This window comes from Oreochromis niloticus, linkage group LG22 (genome assembly GCF_001858045.2).
Source record: "Oreochromis niloticus isolate F11D_XX linkage group LG22, O_niloticus_UMD_NMBU, whole genome shotgun sequence".
In the NCBI taxonomy this organism is placed as follows: Eukaryota; Metazoa; Chordata; class Actinopteri; order Cichliformes; family Cichlidae; genus Oreochromis; species Oreochromis niloticus.
Window position 1 is genome coordinate 27,552,634 of NC_031985.2, and position 26,407 is coordinate 27,579,040.

The window sequence follows — 26,407 nt, forward strand, 5'->3', positions numbered from 1 at the left end:
GGTGCAGTCGTTCAGCCCACCCACTGTCTGAAACAAGATATTTTCTTTCCATTTAAGCAAACTTTACTCTGATTGGCTGTCAATTGCAAACAAGAGATTTAAACACCAAGTGGGTGTGGCTTTGTTTTTGTTTTTTGTTTTTTAAAACTTACTCACCCAGAGCATTCACAGCAGTCATGAGCCTGTGTGCTCTCTTATATATTCACGTATTGACCTCATCCAACCACTATCTTTATGACAGAAAATAGGGATAAGCATAATAGGTTCCTTTGAATAATTACTTTAATACATCTGTTGCCTTAATTTGTTCAGTATTGACAACTATCAAAGTCCTTTTCTTTGACTTCCTGAGCACAGTGCAGTTTTAAGGATATAACACTGATATTAAAAAAGGTTTTTCTATTAATCACAGGAGATGAGTCTTCCATGTTGGCAGGTTTTTACTCCGTAGCAAGCACGGGGTGGACGTGCGCATTACTTACCTACCTATTAAATGACAGTGTCATTTGATCTCATGTCATGCTCTTATAAAACATAATTAGAGGGATGGCTGTTGAGCTGTGTCTCTTACTCACAAGCCAGCACACTGATGGCTGGGAGTGTTATTCATTCCGTCATGATCGTTAATTTTCTGGACTGTGACGCAGCTCATCTCATCTGAGCTTGGCTGGTCTATCAGAGTATTCACAGATGATTTGCAACGCCTCTTGTCAGTCAAGGAAATGAAAGGAACTCGACTTTAAAGGAAGCAGAGGCTTTCCTCTGTTAAAGGGTAGAGTTATGAGCTCATTAGCTGCCAGTTTTTGAACAAAATGGGACTTTTGGGAATTTTTTGGCTGTTCAAGGTTTTAAGGACGGTCATGTGGAGGGAAAAAAAACAGGCAGGAACTGACAAGGTGAGGCAAATAATGAAGAAAGAAACAAGTGCAGCTGTCAAAAAAAAAAAAAGAGGAAAAAATATGCCCCATTGTCTCTTGGTAGCCTTGCTGCCAGCTATGCACTGGTGCTTGAGGAAAGAAGGGGAAAAGAAGAGTGAGAGTGTTTGTGATCCTATCTTGTTATTTTCTCTCTGGCTTGTTATTCGCTACTTTTTGCTATAAAGCCTTCTCCTGGAGGCGCTTCTTACTTTTCAAGAATTACAGGGCTGGTCCCCCGGGAGTTGGGGGGGGGCATTTTAGGGAGCTATTTGTTTGCAGCTGCCTCTGACTGTCTGTGAGAGAGAAAAAGAGGAGGAAGAGGAGGAAGAGGGAAAGGGAGATGGAAATGGAGGAGAGGAAGGACTAGTCAGTGTTTGATCAGTGGGGTGCTGAGTCACACTGGGATGTGACCGAGAGATTAGGTGTTTTGTGGCGGGGGAGAGAAAACACAAAGAAAGACAAAGAGACTCTCTAAATGAGAGTTTTGAGAAGTAAAGTCTCAGTGGATGCCTTCTGCCTTCGAGGTGTCTTTCACCCATGCAGACACGTACGCTCCAAATATTGAATCTTTTTGCTGTTCCCCTCTCCGCTGCCTCTCCTCTCTCCGTGGGGGGCTCTGTCTTTGAGTCTGTGTGTAATCTGTGAGGTAGATGAAGAAAAAAAAAATCCAGTGATATATTTTGCTATCCATCAGAGGTGTGATACAGTTATTGCAACAGTGTCGGCTGTCAGCGGTGTTCTCGGCGGGAGCTGGCAAATGAGAGCCCTAAAAGCTTCACTTTTACACCTCTGACAAAGATGAGCCTCCTCTAGGATGATGGTGGGTAGGTATTGTAATGGGATTCATTACTATGTCGCAAGTACTTGCTGTGCATGTGACTAGAAATACATCACGTTTATGTTCCTCTTCCTGAAGTAGCCCCAAGTAGTTTTGTCGCATAGTGGTATCAGAGTAATTGTTAAGAAGGGTAAGGAGTCTGCCTAGGAATGTGCTAACTGTAAAATTCTAGACCTAAACCCATGTTTTAAAATGTTCGGCCAATAGCTGACCAATAAAATATATAATTTTGCTTTTTTTTCTGTGTCTCTGGTTTCAGAAATAAACACATTTTTCAACATTTTGCCAGTACAGTGACACAAAGGACAAATTATAAGCCACCGGCCTTGGTGAAATGCATTTTATTTGCTCATTGCAATAGTCCAAAAAAATAATTCTTTATTTCTGGCTAGCAAAATGGGGGAAATGGTGCAGCAATTTTGAAAAAATAAAAGAAATCAGGCACAAGGAGTGGATTGATAATGATTGGGGAAAGCAACAATGTCCAAAGAAAGAGAACTATTGACCAAGAGCACTTTAAAGATGACAGAAAATCTTGGGAGGAAACGAGGAAGTGATGAGGGGTGGCTCAAAACTTTTGCACAGTACTGATATAAGTCGGCAAAGCCAATACTTGGCAATGCAGTTCCCTAAAAAAAATGTAACATACATTTTAGGATCAGTATTATCACCCAAACAACAGGGTAACTTTGACATTTTACTTGGGCAATAGCGCCAAATGTTACCAAACACAGTCTCACACTTTATTCTAAGCCATGGGGAAACATGGCCTTAGTTTACACTACATCACAACAGTCAATTAATTGCACTTAATCCATTTACCCACCATTATTTGATTTAGTTTCCAACTGAGAGAATCTATTTAAGTTTCAATTAGAATTTAAAGGATAATTTGACAGCTGAGTGGAGACTGTTTTTCACATACCCAGACAAAATTGCAGGTTTTTTACTTATAACTTCCCAAAAGTAAAAACTTTAACATGATGTCATTACCCTAACCGCACTTGTGATTTCCACTAGGGGCCAGTTGGGGTTACATAGATCTCTTCTAGCTGAGGGACAGAGAGAGAAGCCAGAGCCAACAGGAAAGCAAGAAGGCAGTCACACAGCCCTGACCTGTCTGCATAAAAGGGATCAAAAGGTCCACTGACCCGACATGATGCTGGAGGATCCCTGACCTCTGTCTTGAATGTGAAGGGCACAGCTAATGAGGCAACACACTGCTTATAAATTCAGTGAGAAGGGATTAGAATTTAACACAGAAATTATTTTATTACTGGATGATTTAAGCATCAGCAGTGGCAATAGCATCACTTTTACCAGCATTAAACATCCACGTTGTGGTTATTCAATATAGAACAAAAGTGGAGTGCCCCAAGTTTCGAGACTATAGATGTGACTCCTTGCTGTGCAAACATGGGTGGTAAATGCAGGGAAACCAGCAGGCGCATAAATAGATAAGAGACTAGCTCCGTGGGTGGGAGGGGGGGCACACTAGCAAGCTCATACACACACACATACACGCACACACACTCTTGCCAGTATGACAGGCAGTTGGAATGGCTGGATCACCGTAGGGTTGTGGGACTGAGCCCATTATGGAGACTGAACACCAGCCAGAGTTCTGGTACCTACTGTACCCACTAATGGAATACATTTCCCCATCCCTGTGAGTGTATGTCTGCACATTTTAGTGTCTATGTTGAGCTACAGGAGAGCAAAACATTCAGAGTATGTTTGTTTATATGAATGTGCAGTAAATTAACCCAATACTTTTAACAGCATGAATACGCATCGTCTCCTCTTCCTGTCAAGCTGCTTGCCTCAAGCTCATCCAGTGGCTGCTTATCTACCTCACTGATTTACTCTTTTTACTGTCTTTCAGTGTTCAATGTAGGAATCTTCATTCGACCTTCAGTGTTTTGCATATATAGACTTCACTTGGCCGTGGTGGTTTTATGTACGTATTGATTGGTCTAAGAGAAATGCAAATATATTAATGCAGTGAAAGCAGTAGCTGACAAAAGCCTCACTCTTTTATTGAAAGTTTGCTGTAGGCATTATATAAAAGATAAATGTAGCCATTGTGATTTTACTTACTGGTCTGTTACGTAAATTCTGTTTGGAAAACTCAAGCTCAATGATGTTATTAAACCGGACGTGATAAGATAGAGCTGGACAAGAGGTGGACAGTCTGACTCTGATAGAAATTTATGAAATGACCTTTAAGTTGTATTCAGTAAGATTTCAGGATAGTGATTGAACCTTAAGACTTATGAAGAAAGTGTTCACTGAGGTCACAGACACAGGAGCTGAATGGCCCTTATCTTATAGAATGGAAGTCGACTGGAAGTCTTTTCATAACCTGAGGAGTCACGCCCTTGCCAAAAGTCTTCAGACATTCATCAGAAATTCATTGAATCAGGTGTTCCAATCACTGCCATGCCCACAGGTGTATAAAGTCAATCACCCAGGATCACCTTCATGGATACGTGTTCTCTTAGGCTCTTACCGTTTTCTGTCTCGCAATCCGATGAAGGAGTTTGGGTTTGGCGGGTGCACGAACAGTATCGTGCCAAATGTAAAGTTTGGAGATTATGGTGTGGGGTTGTTTTTCAGGAGTTGGGCTTAGTTCCAGTGAAAGAAACACTTAATGCTTCAGCATACTAAGACATTTTGGACAATTTCATGCTCCCAACTTTGTGGAAACAGTTTGGGGATGTCCGCTTGCTGTTCCAACATGACTGCACCCCAGTGCACAAAGCAAGGACCATTAAGACATGGATGAGTGAATTTGGTATGGAAAATTTACTGGCCAGTCCAAAGTGAAGTCAGCAATGCTGAAGAGCAGAACAAGACGTACCTTGTAGCTTGACATTTTATGGATGATGTAATCAATCACTAGTGTTTGAATAAGTGGATTATGCAAGAAAGTCCAGCCTGTGCTGATAAGAGATTCTTTTGATCCAATTTTCAGAGTATCTGGTTGCTGGAACACTGATTGTGCTTTGGGTGACACGCTGAGAACACTTCATTATTTCATATCTGTAGACAGATATGATTTATGCACAGGAAACATCAATGAAAACCTTTAATCATTAAGTTCAGTTTCAAAAAGCAATTAAAAGACCAGTCTTTGAATTGTCAGAGGTTAAATGGTGTTTATCGTGCTCTGTGTTGGATTTAGTTTTGAGCGAAAGCAACCGAGGAATTAATAGAATGATTGGACTGAGGTTTGCTTTGTATGTGTGTGCATGTGTGTGCGCATCTAAATTCACTGTGCTGCAACCTGGGCATCTAAGTGTGACCGTGGTATTTGACAGCTTTTGTGGAACGGTGTTCATGTTTGTGGGTGTGGGTGTATATCAGGAAGTGTTTAGATCCTTTGAGCTAAAAATTGTTTGGTTTTATTCCCCTCATACACTCAGTTACCTTTAATAAGGAATCTGAAACACAAATGACCTTTTTTTGTAAGGTTAATAAAAAGGAAAAAAATTATATCAGATTGATTGCAGCCTTTACGCTTTCAGATTTGGGGATTTTCTGCCATCTCTCCAAATCCTCGAAAGCGCTGTCAGATTGGATGGGGACCATCCGTGGACAGCCATTCTGGCCTCTCCAGGGATACTCAATTGGATTCAAGTCATGACTCTGGTGGGGCCTTTCAAGGAGATTGACAGAGTTGTCCCTAAGCTACTCACATGTTGTCTTGCTTTGAATGTGTTCTTGGCAGGGATGCACAGATAAAATTCTCAACTGATATCTTTACCAGTGTTTAAAATAATACTTAGACTATTAGTCAGTATAACTTTTTGTTTGTTTGCATCTTTTTGCATCTCTAATGCTACGGTGGATTGTCCCTTTGTAAGGCAAACCTTTAACCAGGCTTTAGGTTACACTTTAACCATGACTTCTTTCCTTAGTGTTGAAATGATTGCTAAGTTTAGCTAAGTGGCTAGCTCCAGGAAGAGTCCTGCTTGTTCCAATCTTTTACAAAGCTAGAACTGTGCTGTTGGGAACATTTAATGCAGGAGATTTTTTTTAGCCTCCTCCAGATCTGTGCCTTATCTCCAAACTCTGCAGGCAGTTCTTTTGACCTCATGGGTTGGCCAAAAACACTGCCATGCAAAATCAGATTGATTGGACACATAACTCAATCTGAAATCTAATCAAGGTGTAAAATCATCTAAAACAGGGGTGGGCATTTTCCCTAGGGCCTACATGACAAACTGGGACTGTTGTGGAGGTCAAGAAACTGGGGAGGCCAGTGCAAAACTGATGGAATCCCATTGTTTGTGTTTTATCCAGGTATGCTGGTACTGCATTGACAGTGTGTTTGGGATCATTGTCATGCTGAAAAATTAAGCTTTTGCTGATCAGATACCTTTCAAACAGTATTGCATAGTGGATTAAAATCTTATGCTACTTTTCTGCTTTCATAATTCCATCAATTTTGAAAAGATCACTGACCGAAATGCATTCCAAGCCATGACAGAGCCTCCACCATGTTTTACAAATGGCTGTAGACACTTACTATCGTAACTCTCTTCTGACCTCCCTCATACATTTTGATGATGATCTGAATAAAAAATCTGGAGTCATCATTTTGTCAGATCTGTTTCCACTGATTTTCAGTTCTTGTGCAATTTGGCGTACCTCAGGCTTTTCTCCCTGTTTCCTTTCTTTAAGGATGGTTTCCTGACAGCCACTCTTCCACTGAAACCATATCTGATGAGGCTTTAGCAAACAGAAGCACCTCTCAGGTCCTATGTCAGTTTTTTTCCCCTCCTATTTCTTTAGGACATGACTTTTCGATACTGTTTATCTGTTGGAGATGTTTTTGTTTTTATGTTTTTTTTTATCAGGCCTGCATCTTATTCTTTTTACTCATTTTTTAAAAATGAAAAACGCCATGTTTGGGGCCAGTAGGGAATTTGGGGATCACCTAGTTGGACGTGAGATAACTACATTATCTTTGCCATTTTACATAGATTCGACGAAAACAACAAAGGTACGATTGAAAATGACTTTTGGGGGAATTTTCTTTATTATGTATGGACACAACACTGGATCATCCCTTGAGTTACGCACCTTTTCTGTACTTTCTATTGTTACGGGACTTAACAAACAGAAAAACACACAGAAATATTGCTCATGATCAGTTTATAAGAAAGTTATACGAAGGTCTGGCTCCTTCGAATCAAAATACAAAGAAATGAGGGGCTACTCAAGACTTTTCTATAGTCTTACACTAATGAGATATTTGTGATGTTAGTTTTCAAATAGAAAATACTTAACTCTCTGAAGTCTAAGTCATCACTGGTGATGACCCCAACCATATTCTGTGCAATCAGAATATGCAAAAAACTAAATTCAAACAAACAAACAAACAAACAAACAAAACATATTTTCCTTTCTCCACAATGTATTGATTAGGATTACTAATAATGAAGACCTCAGACAATTATTGGTTACATAGGTTATTTTAAGCCTTTGTATTTTAACATTAATAAACTGTTCATTTTTAAAATGTAGGTGCAATCTGTTGTTCTAGTGTTATAAATAAACTCGGATACTTTAAAATTACACTTTAAGGTTTTCATCGTATCGTAACATCTATCTCACCATTTCTCTTAATCATACCAAGCGAGGAGTTTTTTGTGCCAGTCCAAGTCTGTGTTTCCTTGAAAATAAATCCCTCTGCTCATATCTATACGTAGCTATCCTTCCAAGTAATGTGATTTCCCTTGTCACTCATTCTTGACATTTTTGTGACTCCTCTTCTCTCTAGCCCCTCAGCTCCTCTTCCGTTTTCTCATTTTCAGCCTCTGGTGTCAGGGTCAGTCTTTCAGTCCATCAGTCTTGGAGGGTCTGGAGGTAGATGGACAAGGTGAGGGTCAATGTTAAACCAATGGGAGTTTAAAAGACTGTGAGGAGAGATATGTGTAGGACCACCAGTGAATGAGAGCTTTGAAGGGATGGGGGACAGGGTCAGCAGAAACAGGGCTGGATGAAGGAAGACAGGAAAAAGAGAAAATTAAACTTTAATTTGAGTTAGTACGCTGTAGATCACCAGCGTTGTACATGATGGGATCGAGGCTCCGACCTCGCTGATCCCCACATATGACAATACTGAGCTTAATGCGGCACAGAGTGGTGATTCGAATACCTTCCCTGTCTAGAGGAGGGCAGACGCAGGAGGGTGATGGAGTAGAGAAGTAGCTTTTGAAATGCTATATGAACAGTAGTGACAGCAGCAATAACAAAACTCTTTTCACATTTTATTTCTCATATCATGAAGATCATGGGTTTAGGTGATAACCTTAAAAACAACAGTTCAAAATTTCTGACATGGATCCAGTCTATAGAAAATACACTATATTCCCTAAAGTATTCCCACACCCATCCAAATCATTGTATTCAGATGTTCCAAATACTTCCATGAACACAGGTGTATAAAGGTCAAGCACCTAGACATGCACTGATTCTACAAGCATTTATGAAAGAAGGGGTCACTCTCAGGAGCTCAGTAAATTCCAGCGTAGTACCGTGATAGGATAGCTCCTGTGCAACAAGTCTAGTTATGAAATTTCCTCATTACTGCATAATCCACAGTCTGCTCTTAGGTGTCAGCAGATTCTGAAGGATATAGTGCGCAGGCCTTCAGATTAGCTCAAGAACACCAGTCTTACATCGCCAAGCACCATGCAAAGCATTGGAAGACCTGGTGTAAAGCACACTGCCACTGGACTCTAGGGCAGTGGAGTGTCCTCTGGAGTGACATTTGGGGCTGGCCACTTCCTGTTCCAACATGACTGCACACCAGTGCACAAAGCAAGGTCCATAAAGCCATGGATGAACGAGTTTGTTGTGGAAGAACCTGACTGGCCTGCACAGAGTCCTGACCTCAACCTGACAGAACACCTTAGAATTAGAGCAGCGACCGTGAGCCGGGCCTTGTTGTCCAACATAAGTGTCTGACCTCACAAATGTGTTTCTGGAAGAATGGTCAAAAATTCCCATAAAAACACTAAATGAACTGTTATAGCTGCAAAGGGTGGGCTAACATCATATAAACCCTATGGATTAAGATTGCAATGCCACTTAAGTTCATATACGTGTGCAGGCGAGAGAATACTTTTTGCAGTATAGTGTAGTTGCTAGTGTGGTAGTCCACAGTGAGTCCACTTTCTGCATATGTCCACTGCATATTTATACTAAGCTTTGGAGGAGCTGAATTTATAAAATTGTATGCAAATTAAATATAACAGCTGCGCTAATGTCACTCTGCTTTTATAAATGTAAAATGAACTGACAAAATCACTATACACATAAGTTAAGAGCTCTGCTGCAGAGTAGTGGTGTCCATAGATATTTTACTAGGTGCTTTTTGCATGCTAAACAGATATGTTTGCTAAAATCTAGCACACTTGATTTGCGTGTTGATTCTGGTTTTTGGCAGTCTCAAAAGAAGAAGAAGAACCCTACAGCGCACAGCTGGTTTTCCTCCCAATTTTGTGCTGTTTCTTTGAGAGTGGCAGGAATTCTGCAGAGTTTGACTGTCAGACATAATCATTTGGTTGTTATGACGAAAGTTAGATACCACAGGGTCGATTTATTCCCATCCCCTGATCCGTTACTTTTTGAGGTTCAGGTCATTTGTCCTTGTTTCCACTCTGCCCTTCTCCCTCGCTCTCTGTATCTTTATCTCTCTCATTCCATATTCAGTGCAGCCATTCAGGTCAGTTCTAATTACTGGGTTCCAATTGGAACTGGCTTTTCAATTTTTGACGCTGCAGTGGTGGAAATTGCAAGGTGCCAGTTCCAGCTTTCCCCCCAGTCTGCTGCTCAGCGCCCTCCTAGTATGACTTAATATGCCTGATACATTCACCTCACTGCGCCAACGCTTTGCAATGCAGTGTGACTGTGTGAGTGGGAGCGAGAGAAAGAACGATGAGGCTATTACTGTAAGTCACTACAAGGCCAAACAGCATGTGTAGTGCGTGTTTACACAGCATGCATTTGAATACTTTTGTGTGTGTGTGTTTTAGGATATGCGCACAGGTGAGAGAGAGAGAGAGAGAGAGAGAGAGAGAGAGAGAAAGAGAACAAGAGAGAGTGAGGCAGAGAAAGTCCATGTGTACGAAGAGAGAGAGAGAGAGAAAGAGGAAGAGGCATCTCTGGGAAGGATGGGAGTGGCACAGAGAGCCCAGTCTACTCTCTTCTGTCTTTCTTTGGGTCCGCAGTGCAGGAGAAGAGAAGATTAAAGTGAAGACGCTGCTTTTGAAGTTGGGCACTGTAGAAGAAGCAGCTACAGACAAGCATAGACACACAATCTCACACAGAAACACACACTCAGAGCTCTCCTTCCTTAAAGTGAGGGAATATCAATGGTACTCAGACTGCCTTTGATTTAAACTTGACGTTATGTGATCTCGCATGACGTTTTAACATTCTCTCGACTCAACACCAACAACAACAACAACAACTGGGGGGGGAAAAATGCACCTTTTGAAAAAATTAAATCCCATCAGCTATTTAAATGAGAGCAAGGTGATAAAGAAGGAAACTCATTAAGTCCTGACTGTTGCTGTTGTGGCCTGAGTCCACTTAGATACGCCAGGAGTGCCTAAAGCCCGCTCACTATCAAAGACAGGGGGTGGAAATTACAGCTGTAAATGTTTGCAGTGATGGCAAATAATAGGATTAATCTGCCATTTTCAACACACAGACACAGACACACACACACTCACCGGGTCCAGAGAAACAGGCCTGAATATGAGCCTAATGCAGAAATGTCAAGAGGTAATTGTAGGAGTAATACTGAGACTGGTGAAATGTCAGACTAACCTTCCTATTAGTGTGCAGGCTCCGACCTGCACCCTAATGCCATTCATTAGAGGCATATGGATGCTACCTAAACCATTGGTAAACAATGATCATTGACCACTTCGTGCTAATGACTGTGTGCCTGCTTTAGCAAGCATTACACATCTCAGTGAGCCTCGCAAACAGACGGATGTTTGTTCAGGAATACCTATGCACATTTCTGTGTCTGTGTGTTTGTTGCCGCGTCAATTTTCAGCTTTTAAATCAATCCGCATTTATGGACATCGACATGTGCCAAGCAGTCATGAAGAGTGATTACGCTTATACTGTTACTGGGATCGCAGTCAAGTGCCCGGAGTGACAAATTCCTAATAATATTACTGATTTCCCTCCAGAAGAGCTGCCTTTACAAAGTGATGCCTGTGTGCGTGCATGTGTATGTGTGTATGTGTGTGTGTGTGTCGTAAAGGGAGGAACTTGGGAAACACACAAGTCTCATAAAGTGAATATATTGGATTTTAATGTACTTGTCAAGTCAAATGGTTTCCCATTTAAAATTCTCCTGAGGCTGCAAGCGCACTCTATAGCTACTTTTTACATGACCCCAAATTCCCTTTGGTTGCACGGGGGGAAAGTACCGATAGCCTCTTTTCTCTGATGGCTTCATCCTTTTGCGTCATGCCCATCCACTTCTTTTTTTCTTCTCCCACTTACTCAGGGAGCCTAAATTTATTAAATCTGCCAACATTATTCACACACATTGGCTTAATCTGCTAAGTGCTCTGATGCTATTTCATTGTTTCACTTCTTATTTCTATGTCCAATAGTTTAGGGACTACAGAGCCACTTAAAAAGTTGAGCTGGTTATGCCAACTTTATAAGAATTTGCACTACTCCATTTTTTAACGTAACCTATTGCAGTAAACTCTAGCATGGCAATGAAAGTATTCTCCCCATATACTGTCAATGTGAAATGTCTGTGAAAAAGTTTAGAAGACACCTCCAACTGCAATTAAGTTACTTTTTGTTACCTCTTTTAAAAATGTTTAATCTGTATTGCCCATTTCTAACACTTTGCAGCTGCTTCTTAAAGTTTTATTTGAATTAATTTCATCCCAGTGTGAAGTCAGTGAACCGAGACACACTGAAGTGCATAGGTACTGTGGTGCGCGATGCTAACGCAAAGCTAAAATCTAGAAAAATCTTCAGTCTGATTGGTAAACAAATTAAAGTCAAGTGAGTGATCGCTCATTTAAGTCCAATATCCAGCTTTCCTTAATAAAACAGTGCTCTATGGCCTGGTAGGTAATGTAAGCTCTTTGTAGCTAACTGAGAAAAAGCTAATGTTAGCTTAGCCTATTCAACCTATTCAAAGAAAGAATTAAACAGATTGGTTTGTCGAAATATTTTACAATAACCATATTTCTCTTCATACTGAAAAACCTCAAGAAAAAGACATTCCTTTGGGTTTAAACATTGGGAACTTTTATATTTTTAAGGTTTTATGGGTTTGGGGTTGTTTTATAGCTAGCTATAACTATTCATTGAAAAACTATTTGTAAGCATATGAAAGACAGAGTTATTCCAACTACAGGAAGTCAAAGAAAATAAGTTATTTAGTTGACCTGTTGAGTTATTTTCAAAATGAAGGTAGGTCAATTTATTCACACTGATCGCACACAGCAAATGCAGGCATATGACATGCAATCCATTTCTTCATGTTTAAATACTCTAAAATAAAAACCCATAAGCACACACTTCCATCAGCAATGCTCCAAAGCTTGCTGTCTGTGGCTCTGGGGGGACTTCTGCTTCATACACTGTACACCAAGAGAAAGGCTGCTTGAATTATTGAAGGCAGAAGAAACAGGATGAAGATGGAGAGTGAACGGGGAACTTGTGCGTGAAGAAATGAAACACAAAGTGGAAGAGTAGAAATAGATGGAGATAGGGAGTGAGAGGAGGAAAGCATGAAGACTGATTGGGAAGGCGCAGACAGAACAAAGAAAAGCATGAGAGTGTGGAGATGCCTGAAGAGGCAGAGAAGAGACAGAGGCAGGAGAGTGGTGGAGGTAAGTAGAATGTGTAGTTTTCCCTGTGGCTTGTTTGCCTGCTGATGTAAAGAGGAAATGGCTAGATCAGCGGGGGCTTTTACCTAGTTTAACTAGTTGCGGAAGCATGCGTGCCACACACATACTATATGGAAGCACATGCCCTTGGGGACTGAAGGAGATGAAGGAAAAGAAAAACAGACACTGTGCACTAATGACCTCTTCATGCTCAAGTTACACTGCTCAATAGAGCTGCAGAGGCTGTTGGGCTTTTTACGCTTTATTGCTCACGTCAGTGTTTATGTGTGCAAACTTTGGAGTACATCTGTGCGCGTACTCTGTGCGGGTATGTGTATGTGTGTAGTGTATGTGTCTCTGTGTGCTATAAACTGGCAAATCTAGTGGTGCTCTGACTTCCCTTGGTGCTGGCTTTGTAGCACCCAGCTGAACATGGCTGCGGATCAATGTTGTGAACAGTACACACACACTTGCATTCACACATACACACTTGGGCTTGTTTGCGGTTTAAACAGCAGGTGGCACAGATAGCAGCCACTTAATCTGTAACCATTTGGACAAATTAGCAAAGTTATCTTTTTAAATTATAATGTTTTATTAAAGGAAAAAAAAGTCATCCAAACCTAGCTGACCCTGGTGAAAAAGTAATTGCCCTGTAAGCTTGATGACTGGTTGTGCAACCCTTAGCAGCAAGAACCACAATCAACCATTTGCAGTAACTGGCAATGAGGCTTTTACTTCACACTCGAAGAATTTGCTGTCTTTTCTTTGCAGAATTGTTTTGATTTGGCCACGCTGGAGGGTTTTTGAGCACAAACAGCCTGTTTTTAGCCAATCAGAGGTGGACTTGCTGGTGTGTTTTGAATCATTGTCCTGCTTCATAATCAAAAGTTTGCTTGAGCGTGGCATGAACTGATGGCCAGACATTGTCCTTCTGGACTTTCTGGTAGAGAGCAGAATTCATGGTTCCATCCGTTACTGCGAGTCGAGCTTTGTTTTCTTTTTGGTCAGCAGTGGTTTGAAACCCTTCCATGGATGCCATTTTTGCCCAGTCTCTTCCTTATTGTTGAATCATCAACACTGACCTTAACTGAGGCAAGTGAGGCCTGCAGTTCTTTAGATGTTGTTCTCCATTCTTTTGTGACCTCCTGGATGAGTCATCAGTGCACTCTTAGAGTAATTTTGCTCCGTCGGCCACTTCTGGTAAGATTCATCACTGTCCTAAGTTTTCTCTATCTGTAGATAATGACACTCACCATGGTTTGCTGCAGTCCCAAATAACATTGTAATCCTTTCCAGACTGATAGATGTGTATGTTGATTTTTGAGATCTTTAAGCCTACTTCACTTTCTCATACAGGTTTAATTTAAGTGATTTCTTGATTCGACAGGTCTGGCAGTAATCAGGTCAAGGTGTGATGAACAAAACTGTATTCAGCCTCTAATAGAGTCAGATTAATCAAAGCTTATTCGAAGTTTACAAGAAGGGGTAATAACTTTTTCGCACAGAGCCAGGCTAGGTTTGGATAAATGAAATTATCATAAACTGCATTACATTGGATTGTTTACTTGTATTATCTTCATTTGATATAAAAAAAACTTGATGATCTGAAACATTTAAGTGTGACAAACATGCAAAACATAGTAAGAAAAGGGGGCAAGAAATCCGGGAACAGACCTTTTTACAGCACTGTAGCTGAACTGCAGTTTTTGAACCATCATTTTCTTTTGAGGCCAGACAGTACCATAAGGTGTGCCACAGCAGGTGCTGTTTCAAGGTCTGAACCAATGCAGGTTTACTAACTATACTCTGTGAATGAATAGTAACTGTTTTGTGGCTGATATGGTTTAAACTCCATGCACTTAGTTCCACATGGATATTTCTGGACTTGCTCAGTAATAGCAAAATAGTTAAAATGGAATGGCTTTCAAGAAACTTTACTCATATTGTCAGAAGTGCTTCATGATCTATTAATTATGTAAATTATTATTTATAACAGACATACGACAGGGTAGCAAACACATTAGAGGGTTACCTAGGCAACCGGCGCTGGTATGTCTGAAAGCAACCAACCGTCAGCTTCAAAGTATCATACATGTGTGAAGTGCTCCCTGTGTGGACATCTACCTGTTAGTCCAGAAAATGATAGGTTTAAGCTTTAATCTAAACAGATGAGCTAGAAACAAAAAGAAACTCTTGTTATCATAGTAGACATTTGCTATGGTTTGGGCATTTTAACATGGGAATCACATGGTCTTATTCCCTTTTTGAGACAAGCTCAAGTGGCCATTTGAGGAACAGCAGGTTTGACAATTCTGTGTTGGCTTCATTTTTTGGCCCCATGGGTTGCCGCTTGACTAAAAGACATGACAGTACCAATGCCACTGTTTGATTGACAAGTACCAAAACACCACAACAACGGCTGCTACTTAAAAAGAAACTGCATTGTTGGATATACCACTAGAAGGGGGTACTTGATTATCTGGCTATTATTTACTGCTCAGTTTCTGAGCACACTGTAATCACCCTCACCTTACTGATTAAAGTTGAAGTGTGGGAAAGTTTTCTGGCAGGTAATTTCTCTATGACTGACAACGTTGCCCTCTCATTGTGAAGGCTGTCAGCGGGCAACGCATTTACTGCCGGCCAGCTGCGATGATGCACACACACAGAAAACACTGCCTGGGCTGCCTTTCAATCCATGCTGTGGCACCACTGGCCAACACAGCAGAATTACTTTCAAAGCAGGGTGTGTGTGTGTATGTGGCATCTGTGTGTGCGTGTCGGTGTCACATGCAGGTGTGTGTGTGTGTGCATGCGCACGCACTGATAGATGTAAAGTGTTTACTGGCAAGGCGTTCTCCTCCCACATCTGCAGATCACTCATCCTCTGGGAGGCCTCCCCTGCTTTCATCAGGCCACATGGAAAAGTGGGAAATAATTAAGGAGGGGGGGACATTGTGAAGTGGAAAAGTATAGATGAGGTAGGAAGTACAGTGGCACATGAAAGAGGAGGAGAGTGAGGAGATGGCGAACGATCGAGCTTTAGCGAAAGTCAGGAAAGCGAGCGAGGCATGTGGCGGTGAGGGCTCTACCGGTCACCATAGCAACCCTTTAAAGGCCGATCCCCAATGCAATTAGAGAGGCTTTGAGGCAGCCAGTCTGAAAATAATAATAAAAATAATGGCAAGAAAGAACAGGCAGATTTAAGGAAAACAACCCAGCTGCATGAATGAAAACCAGCTATTATGTGACCAAGTGCGTCAGTAATTGCGCGGGCTAAATGCGGGGAAGGCGTCCATTCTTCTTCGCTAGTTGTGGGAATTTAATAATGAGGATGGCAATGGCAAGGCATGTGTATGGGTTTGATCGCGCAGGCATCTTTGATGGAGAGAAAGAACACAACGCTATGGGCTATTTTTTCCCCCAATAGCCCAGGCCAGACTCCAAAGCAAAAGTAAACTAACACATGTGGGCAACACCTCAAGGAGAGAAGACAGAAGAACGAGGAGAGAGAGGAGGCTGAGGTTTAATTCACAGCAGGCACGGGCTTAGGCTCAGGCCACCAAGGTGATATTATCAATGAAATTAAATCTTTAGAACTTGGAAGTATTATTGCTGGCAATCCTCTCCAGTCCTGTCAAAGCCCATTAAGCACAAAAGAGCACAACATATCCGGGGCACAATGCGTATCTTTTTTTTTCTTTTGTGAACACAAGCTCATTTATCATCCTTGCATAAGAGCATTGTTGTTCATAAACCGTGCATATGCAGCTTTTCCTATGCATAAAATCCTATTTATCGACTTAAATTTGTTTTTGAAAACCGGTGTGCCTCTCCTGATCTGGCAAATTCCCAGATGTAAATTGGTTTGCATGGAGACAAGCTGTTTCCTACGTTTCAGCTAGAAAACCCCTAACGCTGATGTTCACCATCCTGTTAACTGGAGGCCTGCATTTGTCTTTTTAGATTGAAAACAGTGTAGTCACTTTCTCTCAGAGCAAAGCGTATTAACAGCGCTATTTTATCTTGTTTCTCCAGTCCGGTATCTCTTGGCTGATGTGCTGTAATATCCAGCATATCAACCAGTGACACGTAGGGTAATACATCTCGATTAAAAGTGAACACTTGTGCTTAGTAATTTAGAGTATATATGAAAAAAAGTAATGTAAAAGCAGTTTATGTCTGAATGACAGAATATTGTCAGTTTAACAGATTGGTGGTTATTGCTTATTTCAGTACTTAATAATTTCAGTTCTTTGGCAGTTATTACAGCTTTGAGTCTTCTTTGGATAAGTCTCTACAGGTTTTTTAAAACCAAGATTAGGGCACTTTATCCCATTCTTTCTGGCACATCCTTTTAAGCTCCACTGCATGGAAACCGCCAGCTTCAGGTCTCTCCACAGATGATGTATGAGGATTAAGCGCAACCTTTGGCTGAGTCACTCAAGGACTCACCTCCTGCATTGTAGAGGCTGTATGCTTAATAGGTGAAAGGTCAGCTGATATCTTCAAGGTATTTGGCTGCATTTATCTGGTCCCCATCTCTGCTGCTGAGAAGCACCCCCATAACACAATGCTGCCACCACCAAACATCACCACAGGGATAGCATTAGTCAGGTGATGAGCAGTGCTTGGTGTTCCCTAGATGTGGTGCTTGGAGTTCTTCCCAGAGAGTTATAGGTTTGTTTAATTAACAAGAGCATCTGTTTCTTTCTGCTGACGACTTTTAAATGCCATTAGGCAAACCCTATGCATGCTCTGCTTTTTAATCAAGAGTCTTTGCCGTGCTTTAGAATGCAGGACGATCGATGAAATGCTGCTGGGATGGTCAGCCAGGTGACCAGAACCTGAAGCTCTTTTTGAATGACTGTCATGTTCTTGGTCACCTTTGTCTAAGCTCCAGTTTAGCCACTCAGCCAGCTTTATTGTGGTTTCGAAGTGTTTACATTTCACATTTATAGAAACCACTGTATGCCTGGAGGTACTCAACTTTACAGAGATGGTTGATACCCTTGACCTTATCTGTGGCCATCACAACAGTAGATGGTGCATGTGACAGCCACCTAGTGGTCTCCTAGTAAAGACTTAAAAGCTATCTTAGACTTGTGAAATATTTGTACAGGCAGGTTTCTTGTCTTTAATGTCTTTCAGTTTTTGAAAATAATTAAGTTTTGAACATAATTCAAGAGTTATGCTTGGACTAAATGTGAATGTCATGATGGGATATTGTGCGCAGTTTTTTAGGGGTAAAATGACAATTTCATCCTTTTAAGATGAACTTTACATCAGCATAAAGAGTGAGGTGCTATCCCCTAATGTAAGTTTTAGCTCCTCTGTTAAAGCAGTCTTTTCAGAGTAGTTCTGCCATCTGTTAGATGCAGTCAGATGACTCAAGTCTACCCTTATCTGTCTCTGCACTTGTACAACTAATGACATGACACGAAACAGAACAACAACAAAAAAAAAACCCACAACCACACCTTTTAGATGGATCTACTTTCTGACGTAAAACTGGCTTTGTAGGCAATAATGGTAAAAATGTCTCAATATAAAAGGCACTGGAAATATTCTGGATGAGAAGCAGGATCTGCTGCCTGTGCGTGCGGTGACTCAACAGCAACTTTGTTCGTATTGGAAATACTTGAAAGAGAAGCAGTGAAAGGATTTGTCATTGCCCATCCATGACAAATTGTGTTGGGGTCGCATCCTACTGAGTGTTTATATTGTAGCATTTGCATTTCTCTGGCCCGTTCCTGCAACCCCCAAAGAGAATCGATTTCTTGCGCTTGCTGCCCTTTCACGTCTCTCATTTTCACATTCTCTCCTATTCCATACTTATTTCTCCTGGTTTCTCTCATCTTGTGCTCTTTCTTCTCTTTGTACTTTCTTAAAGTCAGGATCTTTATCATTCTGCCCTCTCTTTATTTATTAATTTTTTTTGTCTTTCATTTCCTTCACTCTTTCCCCCGCCCTTTGCTCCCCGTGGCTCTCTTGTCATGCCCGCTTGTTTTATTGCTTCATGCAGTATCTCGAAGCCCATAGCAAAGCTTTTCTTCCCGGTTCCTTCCTGCACGATTTGGTGCCGGTTTCATCTTTGGCCACCTTTTTCTCCAACCTCTTTCCCTGTCTCGTGTGTTTACACCCTCCATCTGCCTGATGACTCGATCGTCTCCTTTCAGTCTCCGTGTTTGTCTTTCTCCGCATCTTCTTCTTTTTTTATTTCTTATTTCCTACCCCTCCTCTCTGTTTGCACCTCCACCGCCAAGTGTTATCCCTTCCTCCTCTTCTCCGTCTGTCTCTGTGTACTGGGTCCTGTCCTCAGCCCACAGCTTAGTTTACAAATGGATTTTCTCTCCAAAGAAACACATAACCATCTCCAGACGTCTTTATTTAACCAGCGACAGCAAATTTATAGCTGTCATTTTTGCAGATTGTTACTGGCGGGGTGACACCACATTGCAAACATACAGTATATGCGCATGTTCTACTACTTCTCATCAGCACTCATTCATATCCTAAGTAATCAATGTGGTTTAGGGACATTTGTACCATATTTTTTTTATACACATGAGCATGACTACCTGCAGTGACCCCTCTCTTAATCTTCCTCTAAATACTCGGGCAAGGTCCAAATATTTATGTGAAACAGAACCCGGTTGAGCCTCTTTGTTATTAATGATACATTCGCTTTAATGTAGCATAAAATGAAAGTTTATTGTCCAGTGTGGGCTCGCCTCCGACCGCCACCCCCATGCAATATTGGATAGGTTAGCTCAAGTGGTTAAGACTTTTCAAAACTGCCCTTTTGCAATGAATTATTTAGCATTTTCACAGTGGGCAAGTTCAGAAAAGGTTCAGGTCTGTCACACCTCGCCCGTATTTCTGCTAAAAAAAAAGAAAAGTTGTATCACTGCCGTGAACTTTAATCACAACACAATTTGACCTGACATTTCTCATAAGCAACACGGGAAGGTACATTAAAACGCTTTTTCAAAGTAATGAAATTAGAGAGGTGACCTATTTTTTTTCTTTCTTTCTTTTTTTCACATACACAGTGTAAATTTCCATGATTGTAAAGCAGTGGTGCACAGATGAACCAACTCATTGACAAGCAATTAAGTAATTCGATGACTGATATAGAAATCAGATGCTCAGAAATATCTTGAACAACTAAAGAGTCTGTCCAGAAAATCTGAATGACTTTCAAAGATTTGGCCACCAAAAAATGTTCCAGTAAAGCTCGCTTTTCTCTTCAGTGAGAGTGGCTCATTACACACCTGCTTAATGCCTTTCACGTGTGAGGAATATTCTGGTACCATTTTGTGGTTTGTTGCCAGTTGTGAAGAGAAGATGGGCATGCTGTGGCCATAATTGAAATATCAAGACTTTGGACAACAGAAGACTGGATGAACGTTGCCTGGTGTGCAGATTGGTGAGCCTCTGTGAACTGTAGCCAGCGTTTCCTGTTCTTAGATGACAGAAGTGGAACCTGGTGCAGTCTTCTGCTGCCCATCTGCTTTAAGGTTTTAACATATAGTGCATTCAGGCATGCTCTTCTGTATAATTTTATGTGAAGAAGTGGTTATTTGAGTTACTGTTCCCTTCCTATCAGCTGGCTATTGTACTCTAATCTCTGACAATAACAATGCACAGCTGCTCACTGGATATTTTCTGTTTGTCTGTATAGCAGTAACCCTAAAGGTGGCCTGTGTGGGAAAATCCCAGAAGATCAGCAGTTTCTGAAACACTTCTGAGACCAGCAACCAAGCCATGTTCAAACTCACTTAAATCGCATTTCTTCCTCATTCTGATGATCAGTTTAAACATAAGGAATTCTTCTTGACCATGTCTGCATTCCTCAATAAATTGTTAATGTAAAAATATTAATGAGCAGTTGAACCTGTTGGCTGGAGAGTGAATATCTGCATGTCTCTGATATACAATTGTAAGAGCCACCCTGTAGGCTGTGACTATCCCCTGCATTCATCTGCTGTTGTGTCATCATAAGCAGCAGGCCACAAAGGCCACAAAGATTTTGAGGTTTGTGACACTTTCCACCCCGATACAGCTTCTCAATAGGATTCGAGAATGAGGCGCACAGTGAATGAAACTCCATCAGCATTCTTGGAGTAGCCCCAAACCATTTAGCGATGACAATACTATAGTGGAAGCTGACATTTCCCAGACAATGATAAAACTGGCAAGACATTTCTCAGAAAACCTGTGTCAGTCACAGGGATAAGATTCTTGTAAAGGTTGTCCAGGGTTTATATTTCCACCATGCTACCCTAGCATATTATGGTCAAATCTTCTGACTTGTGCCAGTTTGACATATATATTTGTGAAATATTCCCTAGAGTGTCGGTAGGAAGAACATCAACAAAAAGCACATAAGATACACAATATAACGTTTGGGCTGTTCTACAACTACTGCAAATATATGGACTATAGTAAAAGGAAAATATATTCCACTATACAATATATAGTTGATAATGTGTGTAGTGATACGTGTACAAAAACACTTTACCTTCAAATCCTTACACAGATTTTCCTTCTCTCTGTCACATTTCCTCTCAAAAGGTGCTTTGTAGGCTCGCTTCATTATCACGTTATGACTTTTCAGCACTCTCTCCAAACCGCAGTAAATCAGTCTTAATTTTATAGTACTGTTTGTGATGATCGTGTTGCAGATATCTTGTTACTGCTGGAGCTTAAAGAATTCTCTTCTGCCACCACCGTTGTTGGGTATCCCTAAACAAAAATAACACAAAGACAAAGTGTGTGTGTGCGTGTGTAGGTGTGTGTGTGTGTGTGTGCAAATAAAGCTTGTGCAGATTGTGCAGATCGCCTTGCAGCCTCTAAATGAATAATCGGGTAACACATGCTGATAAATGATCAGGGTTCACAGCTTGTGAACTGTGGTGCTGAAAAATTAGCATCATTCAGCTAGCTTACATAGCATTAGCTAGAGGATCATATGTTAGCTCAGATATTTCCAGACAGAGAAGTGGAGACTTACAAACTGGTGCTTTGCTCTACGGTACTTAATACCAGCTATGAAATTCCAGGTCTCTATGCCCCTGCATGTGCTAGTCATAAATCCCAGGAGTCTTTGTCACAGTCTTCCACCCTTCACTGTGGGTCAACACTACACAGAGGAAAGAGACACAAGCTTTTGGTGCTTTAGAAGTTAATCATTTATCCATTTGAATTCTCAAGGACGCAGATCACAACAACTGCAAAGTATGGCTCCTTGGAAGGAAAATACAGTGAAATGACAGGTGGCTGAAGATTTTCACACCACAATATATTTTGAAGAGTAAAATTAAGTGTAACTCCTGTATTCGGTCTCACTTGCTGGACAAATATTGTTTAAATTAACAACATTAAACAAAATTTTAACATTTTTGCCAAATGTGTTGAGAGATTTTCAAGTAGTTAGTCAGCAGAGAATAATCTAACCTATTTGATCACAAAGACAGAGTTGTTTAAACTCCATACTCCATGCATTAGTCATTTTTTCTATAGGTGTGCTAAAATATTTGAAAATTGTAACAAAACTGTCATTTTAGACTGAAGCCAAGCAGCTGAGAAAAACTGTGAATGTTGATGTAATGACTTAAAGGGTTTAAAGTTAGGATTAAATGGATGTTTGAAAAGTAGTGGTAAGGTCAAAGGTTGCAGCGATGAAAACCTGTTTTTGTGTGCTTCTGCAGTTTATTCAGATTTCTCTCAAGGTTAACAACACCAATAATCTCTCACCTTCTTACCTCTACATTTTGCATGGCAGTGATTTAATGAGCTTCACCGACAAAGGAAAGTTCTATTTAAAGAGTGTTGTTGTGGGTTTTTTTAACGCATTTCCCCAATGTGTCTTCCAAAATGCATGAGTTTGTTTTCCACTTGATATACTTGATATATTTGATTGTTGCTCCATCTCTAGTATGCGCACAGTGCAATGCATATTAATACAGAAAACCAAATGTATAATTCAAAAGGAATATTTTCAAAGCTCTGAGACCTGGGGCCATAAACTTGCACCATGGATTTTTGATGCCGGGGTTGGGTTATCCATTCTGATTGTACAGTATCTGAGAAAGTGCAATGTATACAAATCGTAGGGGGCTCAATTCTTACGTGGTGCAGAATCCACAAGTCCATGCAATCTCCATAGGATTATTATTATTAAACAACACCTGCGCAGCTCGTGATTATTACATACTGCATACATCAGAGGATGGATGACATGCAGGAGATTTACAGCTGAGAAAGAACATGAGGAAGATGGATGTGGAAGTGTACTGATGGGACTAGAGTGGAACAGAGGGGGGTGGTGTGGGGGGGATAAAGATGTTAGGATGTTTTTGAAAATGTGGGTGGGATACAGTTTGACAGAACATATAGCAAAGGCTAAACACACATGTGGCCCAGGCAGGTGCTGTGGTCACAGCCGTAGCCTGAGTGAGAGAAAGAGGCAGTGTGAAAAATTGATGTGCCCTACTTACAGCAGCTGAGCGGAGACAGGAGCAGGAGGCAGGGGAGGCTGAAATGATGTTAGATTTTAGCAAGTAAACCGTGTTTGGGTTGTGTTTTTTTCCCCTTTTTTCTTTTTTTGTGCATTACATCACGCCAATTTGTTCTGGGCGTGGGTGTGCGCCTGTAACTCGTTTAGCTCCATGTTCTGCTAACATGCAGTGTGGCTTTGTTCTTCTCTTTTTGTGTTCTTCTTGTTTTTCTTTGTTTTGTTTTTTTTAAACATGATGTGAGTGTTATTGGTTTTCAAACCGAATGCTACTCCCCTGTTAATTTAACATCCTCAGCTTCAATCTGGCAAAAATACAGAGACTTTCCTCCTTTTGCACACACCGTCCGCTCTGGAGGCCTGGGCCGCGCAGCTCTCATTAGCCCATCTCACGCTCTTCGGCACTGTTTGACCAAGTGAAGCCCTTTATCTGCTGTCCTCCTATTTAAACGAGGTGGGGAGAGTATCTGGTCCCTAAAGGAGTCAGCAGAATGGAAACCGCTGCACGTTAATCAACACACCCGAGCTCCACACAGGAACAACTAAGGAGCTGTGCTGCTTTAGCCCGTTTACTCCAAGGAATAACTTAATGACCGAAAAGGATTTATGAGGGTTTACGCTGCCGGCCACATAGAGTGTTGAGTATTTGAATTTATGCTGCTCTCAGCAGCCTGCTTAATGCACTGTAGTGACCATGACTCACCTGAGGGCTGAGATAACTATTAAAGAGAGCTAGCTCACAGCATTCAACTTGCATCTTTTTACTTGTTAGATGGGAATAAACTGCTGGTGCAAGTTGGAGGTGCTTCAGGCAGACGCATCTGTAACACTGGATTTCGCTCGCAGAATACCTGTAAATCAGGCTTTCTTGCTTACATCTCCCAACTTTTGTGTTTTTCCTGTCATCCGCTGCCATTCACGAGTCACAGCATTTGTATCGGCTTGACAGGACATCCTACATCTGTTAGCGGTGTCTTAATCTCATAGAGACGGCAGCATTTTATCATTCTTTCTAAAAGTATATGTGGAAGTGCTGTAACACAGAGAGAGAGACACACAGACTCAACAATGCATTAAGTCTCAGGTGACAAACTGCCTCAACCGAAACCTGCCGCCATAGAGAGTGACACATAATGAAAACACAGCGTTGATGTAATGGGTGAGCATAGCTGCTTTGGTGGAACTATTGTGTGAAATGACACATAATACTTTTAAGTGGGCTTCTGCTAAGAGAACATCTTTTGATTATTATTGTTTTTTATGTATTCTTCCCTCCGACAGGCTCACCCCATCCAAACAAACAGAATATTAATGATGAAAGTGAATCTAGAACATCCTACCCATGCCTATACTCCCATACTCCTGCTGTTCAAGTGCAGAGATAGCAAAGGCCACATTTAAAGATTAGCTAGTTTAGCTAGCCTACCACAGAATGCATGATACAACTAACATCACTCAGACATCTGGTTTGGATTAACAAGGTCCCCATAAGTATGGAGGTCTTCCTCATAAGTGTGGGGTAACAGAGCAGGAGACTGACAGATGGAAAAATGCAGCATCAGCATTGATGTAGTTTCTGTACTTTTCGGTTGGGGTGACCAGAACAGAGCCTGAAAGTGAAGCATTTGATTTACTGGTCCATTTACATCCCTACCCTTATCTATGGCCACAAGCTCTGTTTAGCGACCAGAACAAGGAGATCATGGATGCAAGCAGTGAAGATGTGCTTCCTCCAAAGGGTGTCTGGGCTCTCTGTTTGACATGCTTTGTCATTTTGGAGGGATTCAGAATAGAACCACTACTCATCTTAATGGAAAAATGCCAGTTGAGGTGGTTTGGGCATCTGACTGGGATGCCTCGTGACCAGCTGCTAGGTAAGGTGTTTTGGGCATGTCCTACCAGGAGGAAGCCCTGGGACTTACCCAGGTCATGCTGGAGAGATTACATTTCTCTGCTGGTTTGGGATCCCCTTAGCGTCCCCTGAGGGGAGCTGGAAGTGGTGACCCAGGAAGGAAAGGTCTGGACTTCTCTGCACAGTATATGTGTCTTAGCTTAGACTCCTGCCCTACAACCCAGACCCAGATACATGGCATACAATGGATGGATGAGCTTGTTAAAAACTGTGGCAAAATGCTGCTTGACCTTCTACAGTACAGTACCTATGACATCATTGTTTCAAAGTTCGGTTTAACTATGTTATGATGGGATATTTTACTTGTCATTCAGTGACACACCATGATGGTAAAAGATGGTTCAAGCCTGCTCCTGCTGACATATGCACAGGAAAAATGCTGAATCCCTACTGGGATTGTGGCCAAAGATTTTGACAGTGGCTGCATGGCTAAACCCCGACTTACGAATACCCCATTTAACGAAAAATTCAAGTTGTGAAGGCACTTAACGGCAATATTTCTGCCCGTGTTACGGCAAAATGCCCGCGTAATGAAATCCGCTGGCTCTGATTGGCTGAGCCCAGAATGCCTACAATGCCCACAATACCTTCCGAGTCATGTGACAACCCCTTGGCTTTCGTACTTGCGTTTCACTGTTCCACATGAATGACGTATTGTTGTAGCAGTTCAATTAGCCTATAGCCTATCGTTCACTCAAAAGGCACAAATTAATTTCGTAAGTCAGGGTTCAACTGTATTTTAAACTAAGAAACGCTTATTGGTCTTTACCGTATCATAAAAACATGTAAAAAAAAATCATCTAAATAAAATCTAAAGCTGGAAAGTTTATGAAACAAAATATGTGCCAGTGTCAAAACTTTTGACCATGACTGTTAAAAAACCTAAAATTAAGCGAGAGAAAAACAAGAAAACGTCTGGTCGAGCACAGTTTAAACATTGTCATATGAAAGTCCATCATTTGGAGCAACTTTACAGTTACTTTTAGTTGAAGACAGGATTTAAGAGTGATGTAAGTCCATTTAAACGTGTTGTGTTGAGTTCAGCTGTGATGAACATAACACAGATTTCGCTTCTTAACCAACAGCTGACTTTACCCTACGAGTAAAGTGAGTCCAAAACAGACAATGCTATTGGTTACTGTTATTATATAGGAATTTTTCCTTGGGAGAGCATTTTTCCAGCTGGATGGTGAGTTAGCACTCAGTTCAGCAGTTGTAATCGTTCAGTAACCATGTCTCTAAATTCCTAGTGCCACCTTTTCTGTGGTGATAAACAGAATGCCTTCTGTTGCTACAGGACCTTTATTCTCTACCATA

The 26,407-nt window shown here is 41.2% G+C and overlaps 1 protein-coding gene and 1 long non-coding RNA gene across 4 annotated transcripts in view; one reads left to right on the plus strand and one right to left on the minus strand.

Annotated features, from left to right (window-relative positions):
• Nucleotides 1-26,407, plus strand: part of dlgap3 (discs, large (Drosophila) homolog-associated protein 3) — a 162,872-nt gene that overhangs the window by 15,995 nt on the left and 120,470 nt on the right. The window lies entirely within an intron of this gene.
• On the minus strand, nt 7,147-21,781 carry LOC102082091 (uncharacterized). Its single transcript, XR_266413.3, has 3 exons — nt 21,676-21,781; nt 21,184-21,407; nt 7,147-7,626 (listed from the first exon to the last, which is right to left on the minus strand). It is a non-coding gene; the product is annotated as an uncharacterized LOC102082091 (long non-coding RNA).